The 12,500-nt window shown below is 36.1% G+C and overlaps 1 long non-coding RNA gene across 1 annotated transcript in view; it reads right to left on the minus strand.

Annotated features, from left to right (window-relative positions):
- LOC118763303 overlaps nt 1-12,500 on the minus strand; it is a 102,273-nt gene that overhangs the window by 6,682 nt on the left and 83,091 nt on the right. Inside the window, exon 2 of the long non-coding RNA XR_004999053.1 lies at nt 4,390-4,460. This is a non-coding gene — a long non-coding RNA (uncharacterized LOC118763303). The remainder of the gene's footprint in view (nt 1-4,389; nt 4,461-12,500) is intronic.

Consider the following 12,500-nt stretch of genomic DNA (forward strand, 5'->3'; position numbering starts at 1 on the left):
TTAAGCTTATAATTACTGTGAGCTAACTGTTTTATATTTACACGTAAATTCTTTCTCCCCTCTTTGTCTTTCCCCTCTCTCTCCTGACTCTCTCGCCTCTCTTCTCTCTCCTTCTTTTCTCTCTCTCTCTCTCTCTCTCTCTATATATATATATATAATATATATATATATATATATATAAAGATTATTTAATCCATTACAATATGTACAAAGTCAACCGGTTTCGCTTCGCTAATCATGATTCAGTGTTATGAAATCATAAAAAGATTTTGATCTAATCTTACGTTGAAGCAGGTATGATATATTTTTGCGGTTATATATGACTTACAGAAGCACTAGTTACGTCTAAAGTCGCAGATGATTCACTAGTTAAAACCAAAATTACCCCACCCCCCAAGGTAGAAATAAGACACTCGACGAATTCTGTAACCACGTTGATAACTTCCCCTACCAAAGCTTGTACATACAAAAAATTAACTTAAACTTCAGCACTACTCAATGGAAATAGTTTATTGAATTACAAAATGATGAGGAGTTAACAAATATAGACGCCGATAAAGGGAGTGCGGTAGTAATGATGGACACTGACTACTATAAAATCCTAGTACTATCCATGCTGAATAATAAAGATTACTACGAAAAGAACACAGACTACAATCCTCGAAGAATAATGAAAAGTCTCTCGACATTAGTTCAACTACACGAAAAAGGGGAAAAGACCTGATGAAAACAGAAATAGACTACATAACTAACTTTAAGCGTAAAGCCATCCCCTTCTGTAGCTTACCGAATATTCATAAAAGCCATATTATGAATGAAGCAATTAAAAATCACAGAAGTCATACATACACCCACACTAAGAGACCTTAAACTAAGGCCCATTATAGCTGGACTATTCTGTGAAACGCACCGATTGAATTACTTCATTGACACCACTTCTAAAATACATTAAAAGTTACATTAAAGATGATCTGTACATGTTAAACCACACATCAAAATCTCTCTATATATAAACGGCAAAATGCCTGTCTGTGTGTGTGTGTGTGTGTGTGTGTATCCTTTATACAAATCCACAATTGTTCAGTTAGAGGGCTCGCACTTTCTATGGTCATTCCAAACCGTCCAAGGGTGGTCGTGCACATCCTTACATTTCCCCAGTCACCCCGCAAAGCCATTAAAAAATCAATAGAAGTGACTTTTTTGTGAATTTTCTATCCAAAACCCAATCAAAATGCCCGAAACTTGATACACCAATTGAATGCCAGCTTGCTGTATATGATTGGTCGGAGATTTGGACAGTACTCGCATGTATGTGCGCACGCACACAGCTGTATATGCATGCACTAGCACTATGACCCGGCGTTTCCAGGTCATAGTGCTAGTAAAAAAAAGAGTAAAGGAAAAGATACTTATGGTCTCCTTTCATGTTGTAAACTAATATTTCTCATAATTATTGATTAGAAGCAACTCAGTTCTGGATGGAAAAATATTCAGAAGAAATACCATAACGTATTAGCATATAGTTCATAATTGAATCATTAGAATTTATTCTCCAGCGAAATCCCTTCATATTTGACACCACTGTATATCGACAAAAATTTGGAGTTGCGATGGGAAGTAAGGCAGCTCCCATTCTTGCAAACTTGACAATGAGCTATTTGGAACTAACAGTATATCAGGAGTCATAAAATTCGGAAATCCCCTACATAAAGGAAAATTGGAAAAGATATTTGGATGACTGTTTTATTCTATGGAATGAAAACATGGAGAAACTTTTGGAATTCAAAAGACTTTCTCAATAGCATAAATACATATATACAATTCACAGCAGAATACAATAAAAAGGAACACTATTTTCTAGATATACTAATCAAAACTGTAAATAAAGAAATAGAAACCTCCTTTCAATCTCTCTCTCTCTCTCTCTCCCCCTCTCACTCTCCTAATGTCCTATTTATTCCTGTCTTGCACTGTGTAACTCATCAGCAATTTCTTCATAATTGAGGACTTCAAAATGAGGATAAACTTAATCATTTGTTGCCATTTCTGAATAGTAGATTCAATTTCTTTTCCTGTTGCCAGGAATGTAATTTGCTGAAAATTCTTTAAAGTTCAAACCATATCCAAAGTCATTCAACAGCGTCTTCCAGCTAGTTACCATAGTCGTAGACTGCATTCCCTATCCAAATAACTACAAAGTTAAAAATCACAAACTTAGAGTTGTTGGCTCGTAGATTCTGAAATGTCTTGTTTCCACCCCGTCTTCTCCAGAATCTTCATCCTCCAACACAATAATAACTTCTTTACATAAACTCTTCCGATTCAAAATATTGTTTATAATTATTTCCTATTTCATTGGCTGAATAATGAAAGATGCATCAGGAGCCAGGACAAGACATTTGCTTCTCCAATCCATAATAAATGGGGGGGGGGGGCATAAGTTTAAGCAGCAGCTTCCTCCAGAAATTTTTGTCTGAAAGCATCATACATCGGGAAGTAAATCATGCATTTTCTAAACGATGCATATAACAAGGAATTTATATGATTAATAGAGCGTTTTATTTTTTCAGTTGTCTGTAACAACGGGTTTCAGGCAATGCAAACCACCAGTATTTTCATATAATGAAATAGAAAATCTCTCTTTAATTAACTAGCGATCAGGAGTAGTGTGTTCATGTTTGTAGGCCAGCGTATTTTAAAGAAAAGTAGAACAGAAAAATGAATTCCAACATCATTGTAATCATATAACAAAATAAGGCACTCGGATCTATTATTCGTTCACATATTTTGTAAATAACTCAACATATGAAGCGTTTCCCAAAAGATTTGAACTTGCGACTACGTAGGTCAGAATTTTGCATCTTTCGGAAACAGACTTTGTGCTATAAATTTCACGATCGCGTGCAAATGAAATGCACATGTCTGTGATCAAATGATACTTGAATTTCAGAAATGTTACCCTAATTTATCAATTTTTCAGCTTCATTTAAATTCATATACACTTTTAATTCCGCTTCACTTGATGTCGTTATAAATAGTAAGGAATGCAAAGTGTTTGAAAAATAAAGCCAGTATTAAAAAAGCAGAGAGACGCTCTATACACAACCCCACCGTGCAAAGCAGTTTGAGGCACACGCAAATTGAAAATGAGTCTACCCTACGCTATCCAAAACAAGTGTGATAAGCAATGCACATCATGTGTGTGTGTGTGTGTGTGTGTGTGTGTGTGTGTGTGTGTGTGTATGTGTATATATATATATATAAATATACATTCATACCTACGTATATATATATATATATGTATATATATATATATAATCATACATATATTCATACATATGTACATGGGTGGTAAGTAGCTTGCTTACTAACCACATGGCCCTGGGTTAAGTCTTACTGCGTAGCACCTTGGGCCGACCAAAGCCTTTTTAGTGGATTTGGTAGACGGAAACTGTAAGAATCCCGTCATATATGTATATATTTATAAACAAGTAAAAGAAAAGAAAAGAATATATATATAATATATATATATATATATATATTACATATATACACACACACCACACATACATATATATATAATATATATATAATATATTCACGTGATCACGTGACCGACCAGACCATCAGATGTTGCTACACATCGCTGGTCACAATGCGCTTTGCATTGTTTTAGCCTTCGAATGACGCCACCCCGCTGGGTAAGCGAGCAGGCCATATATATATATATAAACGTGTGTGCTTTGACTACACCATTAGAGCATTTTAGCTCTTATTTCTTGCAATGGAGGTGTTTCTAACAGCCTAGTTACACTTAGTGATGACTTTAGTTTTCCTTTTTGGTAAAACATTGCAAACTGCTGCCTCCATTAATTTTTTATTATAAACATATATTCATACATAAGGACATATATAAACACACACAACACACACACACATAATTATATATATATATATATATTAATATATATATATATATATATATATATATATATATATATATATATATATATATACACACACAAACAAAAGCACATAGAAAAACAGACATACAACACGCGTGTCTTTATGTCAATGCGATCTAATGTTATTCTTTCAACGCTACATAACACAAGACAAATTTTTAACATGAAAATGACACATATTTTCATATATTCAGATATCATCGTTTATATTTCCCATTTAAATAAGAGAGAGAGAGAGAGAGGAGAGAGAGAGAAAAGAAGCTGATAAACGATCTTAGTAATGGCGTCAGGAAAAGAGAAATAAACGCCAAATAAATATATAAATAAACAATTAAATAAATAATACAAACAAAAGCAATGTAAGAAAAATAAACAGCCCTGTCCGGATATTGGTTGGATTAATACAGTGGAATCGTTTATTTACAATTTTGTTTTTCCTTTTCCTGTAGAGAATGTCATAACTATTTCATTTCGCTCACTGCTTTTCATTGATGCCTGTAATTGAAGTAGAACAGTCGTTTGTAGACACGGTTACCGTTAGTTTCAATGTGGTTAATAAAATTAGTTGTCCATATGTACACAAACATATACGCAGAGAACCTGATCCCTTTTCTCTCTCTCTCTCTTGCATCTATTCTTTCTTTCTCTACCTCCTTCTCTTCTTTCTTCTCTTCCTCTAAATGCATACATCGGTTCTCTACTTGTTTAGATACCATTGTTACAATAAATATTCCGAAAGCGTGGTGAATGGCAGAAGCGTTAGAGCATTGGACAAGATAACTTACGTTATTTGCTTCAGATCGTTAAACAATCCGAGTTCAAATCAGGTCGATGTCATCTTAGTCTTTCATCGTTCCCGGATCATTAATTATTAAAAAAATGCCGGAAAAACAAAAGATTGATTTTTAATTGATTATAACCCACAGCAAATATCTGGCCTTATCCCACTATTAGAAAATCAATATTATTTTGGGGGAGGTTATGGAAGGCAAACGGCGGACGAGTGTAGTATTTAGTAACGAATTTTTACATTCTGATTTCAAATCCCGTTGTTGTCATTTAAGGCAGAGATTTTAAACCACAGTGCCGCGCGCAGTGCGGCTCTACTGCGTAACATTTAAGTGACACAGAAGGTATTTAGAAAACTTGAGCAATTTTAATGGATTATAGTGGTGCATGTGCATTTGTTTGCAACAAAAGGCAGCACATACCTCTGCATGAGAAAAAAGTTTCGTACACGCTTATTTTTTTCACTTGAAAATTTTTAATAAAAGAGAATTGATTGTATGCCGCAACATTTTTGGCATATTACTTAGTGAGCTGTAGTTAGAAAGATAAAAAAAAATAACATACAAATTGGCTAGTTTGGCGGTTGATGATATTGATTTCAAATTTTATAACAAGGTTAGCAATTGCAGGTGAGAAGTTTAAGTCGATTACATTGACTCCAGTACTCAAATGGTACTTATATCAAATCCTAAGGGCTGAAAGGCAAAGTCGACCTCAGTGGAATTTGCACTCAGAACGTAAAGATGGACGAAGTGCCGCTAAGCATTAAGCGGCGTGCGGGCAAGATTCTGCCAACTCTCTGCTCTACATAGATGTCGATGATATTAATATTGGTTTCAAATTTTGGCACAGAGCCAGCAATCTGCAGAGCGGGGTAAACTGATTACATTGACTTCAGTGCTTAATGGCACTTATTTTATCGATCCCGAACGGCAAAGTCGATCTCAGCAGAATCTGATTTCTGAATGTAAATTCGAACTCTGGACGAAATGACGCAAAGCATTTTATCCAGCGTGCTAACGACTCTGCCAGCTCGCTGCCCCTACTTAGAGATGATATCAATATTTGTCAAGTACTGGTGTACAAATAATCGGCTATTTCGCCACCAAAAAGTGTGTTGAGCGAGACTTAAGAATCATTTAGGATTTCCACCGATTAAATTATATCAATGAATCTCTTGTTTTCGCTTCTTTAAAAAAATTTTTTGGGGAAGACTAGCAGTTGTCCATGCATGCAAGCCTGCTCTTTCCATGTTGTTGGTATTTATCCAAGAGAATACCTACTACCTTAGGTCCGATGTAGCTAGACAGCAGTGTTGTTGGCTTTACTTTCAGAAAACAAAGAGTCGGAACAGCAGTTGCAAGGTAATTTGTCAGATGTTCTGAAAGGGTAGTTTTTTATCGACCTCCAAAAAGATGAAAGACATTGGATAGGATTTGAACTCAGAGTGAGGAAGGTCAGAACAAATATTGTGAAGTATTCTATTCTAGAGTGGAGGCGCATGCTTAGTGGTTAGGGTTTCGGACTCATGATCATAAGATGGTGGTATAGATTCCTTGATCGGGAGATGCGTTATTTTCTTGAGAAAAATACTTTATTTCACGTTGCTCCAATCCTCTCAGTTTGTAAAAAATGAGTAATTCTAGGGGGGGGGGTTATATACGCCAGAGAAACCAGAAAACCGGTCCTATGCTCCTTACAGAATTATGTGGACTAACCATTCTATTCTATACTCTAAAGATTCCGCAAATTCCCATTTTTAGAAATTATTACTTGATGGCAGTGAAATTGGCAGTGAAGCAATACAAACAATTTATGGTGTTTAATTACATTTCATTAGTGAGGTCATCAACAGTTCCACAATGAATACACGAACCACGCTGATCCAGCGCACTGCTTTGACGGAACTAATAGAAGATCGGACAAGATGCTTTGTAATATTGGTTCCAGCTCTTGGCGTTCTGACAGCAACGTCTGAGAAGACACTGGTGCTATGCTGTATCAGTGCAAGTTGACTTTCTTCTGAATCAACAATAATGATGTGGAGAGGGGATATTTAGATGCATGGGAAATTGCTAGACTTTCCCTAAAAGCCTTACCCACGCCTGCATCTTCTAAGCAACTACCCCGAATGCGAAGATCTGAAAACAGACCTCTGTCTTGTTTTGGGGAATTTGTAGCAATTGCTTCCTCTGTGTGTCTGTGTGAATCCCTAAAACTTGAGAACTACACAACCAATTTCATTCAAATTTTACACATGCCTTACCTAGGGTCTATGTAGTGTCATAGGTCAAAAAACATTTTTTAACTTCTTGCCTAGTGCGAGCCCACAGTCATATGATATGTGTGTGTGTATGTATGTATGTATGTATGTATGTATGTATGTATGTATGTATGTATGTATGTAGGTATGCATGTAGGTAGGTATGTATGTATGTATGTATGTATGTATGTATGTATGTATGTATGCATGTAGGTAGGTAGGTATGTATGTATGTATGTATTTATGTATGTATGTATGTATGTAGGTATGCATGTAGGTATGTATGTATGTATGTATGTATGTAGGTAGGTAGGTAGGTATGTATGTATGTATGTATGTATGTATGCATGTAGGTATGTATGTATGTATGTATGTATCTATGTATGTATGTATGTATGTATGTATGTATGCATGCATGCGTGCATGTATGTATGTATGTATGTATGTATGTATGTATGTATGCCTGCATTACTACAAGTTGTACGGATGATGTCAGTTAATCGAAGTCTTCAGTCCAGTATATCATATGCGGAACCCTACGGTACACGCATTTATTGTAGAGGAGCAGACGAAATATGCGGCAGTGGTAGTGATTGGGAGAACAGAGGTCGATGATAAGGATGACGATGCTACAGCGGTTGACGATGATAGTGAGATTGTGATGATGAAGAAAAAGGCATTAATGATGGGTGAAGTGGCGGAGGGAGAAGAGCAGTTTGACGACAAGAGTTGAAAGATCAAGACATTTATTATATAGAAGATCGGTGGCGCCGCCAAGCATTAAATATTCGCATACATACACACACGCACACACACACACACACACAACACACACACACATACACCCAGATCTAGTCTGAATTCTTTGAGGAAAAAAAAGAGGGGCAAAAGAATTATTAAAGAATAACATAGAACACAACGAACGAAATATATAAAAAAAAAAAGCAATAGCGACAACAGAACATTAGCAAAGCAAAAAGACATCAAATAAAAACAGGATAAATATAACCCCTTGGAGAAGGTTTCATCAACATAAGCCGATATTGACTAAATCTCACGTCTTTTACTCCTCGCTTTCTCCTGAAATTCTGGCGATCACTTTGTTGCCATATCTGCAGCGCGCTTGTGCCAGAGTGTGTGTGTTTTATGTATACTTTATATATGCATTTTATATATAATGTATTTGTGTGCATACTCAAAAGCCTCCCATTTATATGCATATGTGTATATTAATCTACATATATGAGTATATTATACACGTATATATTAAATATGTGTTATATACATAATGTATACATATGTGTTTATATACATACGCACATATATATACATACATATATATATATATATATATATATATATATATATATATATATATATATATATATATATAAAATCATACAAACGCGCGCATATATATATATATATATGTATAGCTATCAGCGTATATTTATTAATACAGGCCTATACATCTATATGTATGCATATGTGTATAAATATACGCACGCGCACGTGTTTGTGTGTGTAATATATATATATTATCCATGTATGTGTTCATGTATGGATCTATACACATATAATGTATATGTATGTGTCTATGTCCATGTCAAACATTCAATATAAAGAGAGTGTTGTTTTCTTTGAACAATCCTGGGTTATTGATCAACTATAATTGATTTCTTTTCTCTGAGACACAACGCTCGAAATTTATTAGGGGAGGAAAACCAAATAAGATTGTATAATGCTAATGCATATTTTAAGGTCATTAACGGCGCAAGTGAAAAACATTTCAGCTTGTCTGGGAATCGAAATCAGTTTGAGCTCTCAGGTCATGAGGAAAATAGTTTTAGTATTATATAAAATGAAAATTGATTTAGACTCAGCGGTGTGATTAGAAAAACAACATCAACACTAATACGCATGTAAGGAAATTGAATGAAGCGCATCTGAGGCATATCTTCATAAAAACAAGAGTGATTATCAAATAGCGAAGTTAAATGCTGCCATACATAATGTGGCGAGCACGATAGACTGGTTATTCCTTGGAAGACACAAGACGTAAATAGATTTCGAAGAAAGGAAAAGAAAAAGAACATGTACTTAGTCCGAACGGAAAGTAGTTATCTGCAGGAGGTCACTACTACTACTACTACTACTAGTAGTAGTACCAACCAACACTACTATTACTACTACTTACTACTACTACTACTATACTACTACTACTACTACTACTACTACTACTACTATGACATTAAACAGTCTGTTTTCCAACAGCATTCAAATATAGAGATACCAGCTAAAAATGTAAAGAATCAAGTAACGGGAAAATTCCTCAGATTTCTTCATAAATATGTGTGTGCGTGTGTGCGTGTATGAGTGCGCACGCGTGTGTGTGTGTCTATGTATATGTGTTTGTATATCAGTAAGAAGATATCCGATGTAATCCGGATGGGAGCCCAATGTAGAATTCCCAGGTGGAGGGAAGACCAGAGAAAGTCCGCTTAAGCGTTAAATACATGGATTAAAGACAATGAATATTACAAAGATTAACACGAGAAGAATAGAGTTTGATGATTATGGCATTACTTTAACGATTCAATGGCGAAAGATAGTGCATCAACGATTCGGACTTTAGTCCTTCATTGGAAAAAAGAAACGGAAAATGAAAGAAAAAAAAACAGGGAGAGTGAGAGAGAGAGAAATACTGAGTGAATAAATGAGAAGAAAAGAGGATAAGAGACGCTGGTGGAAGATGAAAGGTTAGAAAGCAGAGGGAATACTTTTGTATTAAAGTCGTTAAGAAAGGGGGAAGGGTCGAATGTGTGGATGCATACATCTGTGTCTGGAAATGAATTAAGTGGGAATGGTGTGCATGTACGTGTATTAGTATGGTGTATTGATCTGTACAAGTGTGGAAGAACGGATAGTTGCTAGTTGCGGCGCTTCGGCGTGCGTGTGTGTGTGTGTTATTGGGTTAATAGTGTCAAATTGTGTATGTGAGGGTATATGTTTGAGGGTGCGGAAATAAAGCCATTTATTTCATCAGTACCTTTATATCCAGCCACTCTCATACATGGTATAGCAAGAGCAAGGTGAAAGGTACTACTTTATAAGTGTACACGTTCATAAACAAAAGCTCTTTACATTGTAGGTTCAAATCCCACCGAGGTCAACTTTTCCCACCGAGGTCAACTTTTCGGGTCGGTAAAATAAAATACTGATTGAGTATTGGAGTCAATGTAATCAATAAATGTCCCTATTCTAAAGCTGATGGCCTCGTTCCAGAATTGGAAACAATTAAGGAAGCCGGTTAGCAGGCTCGTTATAGCGTCGGAAAATACCCTGCACAATTTATTTTAGATCCTTATATGCTGGGTTCAGGTGCTGCCCAAGTCAACTTTAGATTTTATCTTCTTGGGGTCGACAAAATAAAGTACCAGGCAAAACACTGGGAGCGATGGTATCGACTAACCCCTACCATATCGACTAATCCCTCCCATATCGACTAACCCCTCCCATATCGACTAACCCCTCCCATATCGACTAACCCCTCCCATATCGACTAACCCTTCCCATAAATTTCTGGCCTTGTGTCTCTATTAAAAGCAGACGTTTAAGACGGCAAAATGTCTTGCGGTATTTCTTTCCCTTCATTACGTTCCGGGTTCAAATTTCGCCGGGCTCGACTTTAACTTTCATTCTTCTGGGGTCGATAAACGAAAGTCCCAGTCAAGTGCCGGCCTGTGCAATAACTTAAGACAATCATCACCATCATCAGCAATGGTGGCAGTAGTACTGGTGGTGGTGGTGGTAGTGGTGGTGGTGGTGGTGGTGGCGGTGGTGATGGTGGTGGTGGTACCAGTAGTAGTAGTAGTAGTAGTAGTAGTGGCTGAGCCAGTCTTTTGAAGTTCTTATTCTTTTCAATATAGCGATATTTTCAGATCTTCAATAGAATTTCCGAATCGACGTCAAGCACCGGCAGCATTAATATTTCTTATGCCATTGTCTTTATTTCCTACCCCAGTCCTGGATCCAATTTCTTCCTTCTCTTGAGACTGTTATTATAATTTTATGTCTTTGTTTTTTTCTTTCTTCTTTAACTCTGTCTCAAAGAGATCGATATGTAATGATTTAATAATCAATTATCTAAACTCAAGGCAACATGTTATTTTATCTTGAGCTTGTTGATAGTTTTCGGTGCCTTCATTTCTACGTCTTTTCATTTACGTTGTTTATTTGGGGATACATAAAATCACCAGAAAATCGATTGATTGGATAAGCTTTTGAACTACTAATTAAAAGGTGTTGAGATCAATTAATAGATGTTTGTTGTGTCTCCACGAGACAGAAATTTTTACGTGACTCAGTTCTGCTTCTTGAAAACTGATACCAAATCACTTACTAGAAATTGAGGTCCTGACCGGTTAGTCAATGCGTTGTTGTATAGCAAATGAGGTGATATTTTAACCATGAATCATCAAGACCATGACCGTCATCGTGAAAGCTTGGGCAAATGTTTTTTTTTTTTTTTACTACAGCGTCGGTTTTATCCAAGCCCATCTGAGGAAAATTGAATAAGCAGAAAATGTGTTAAAAGCAAATGGATAGATTGAACCTGTAATTCAATGGTTCAGCCTTGATGCATATCGTGTCAATGCTTGGTTCTGATATCGTTGTCTATGACATCTGATTTGCCTGCCCTCTGAAGCATGCTGTAAAAATCGCTTGCCTTGAATTCATCAAGATCATATTCTACCTACACGTCGCACAGAAGTATTTCCAAACATTGGCTACATTGTCTTCCATGAAGCTACTAAACTAAATATTCTAAACTTGAGATTGTAGTTCTTGATGTTACTAAGAGTTATGTGTCCCATTGTATCTTCTCTTCAGAACTTCATTCACATATCTTTGCACGTATTTTTTCTTGCAGTTCACAGTTATACATTTAACTCTTAAATTGATCTTAAAAGGTAACGCTGGGCGGCAAGAACAAATCAGTTATTTTACCAGTATTGCTTTGTTCAATAATTGTCATCCCTTCACCTCACCACCAGAAAGTTTGAGAACATTTTGGTATTTATGCATTGCAAGAATGAAATGCGTGAGAGAAAATTGTCATTAAAGATAAACATGTTGAACCACAGTTAAGTAGAATTGTATAACCAATTGTAGCTACCAGGTCATATGAAAATGTGGCATATTTCCACTTCACAGATGCCATCGATGAAGTTGATCATTGAATGATACGTCACAAATTGTATGATGACATATATGGAAAACTAGGTAAGTGTCAGCTTTACTTTTGGGGAGGCTTAAGTCAGGCAGTTTGAACGTTAATTTTGAGCGGAGTCCTTCAGAGAACTTATTGAGGCTATTGTAGTGGTTCTTTCTCGGACATAGTCGCTAGTTATGCTGACGATACGGAAGCATCATAGGCGAACAAAACCTGATGGTGTCACAGTTTTTGATATACATGTGGA

The sequence above is a fragment of the Octopus sinensis genome, linkage group LG4, assembly GCF_006345805.1.
Source record: "Octopus sinensis linkage group LG4, ASM634580v1, whole genome shotgun sequence".
NCBI lineage: Eukaryota > Metazoa > Mollusca > Cephalopoda > Octopoda > Octopodidae > Octopus > Octopus sinensis.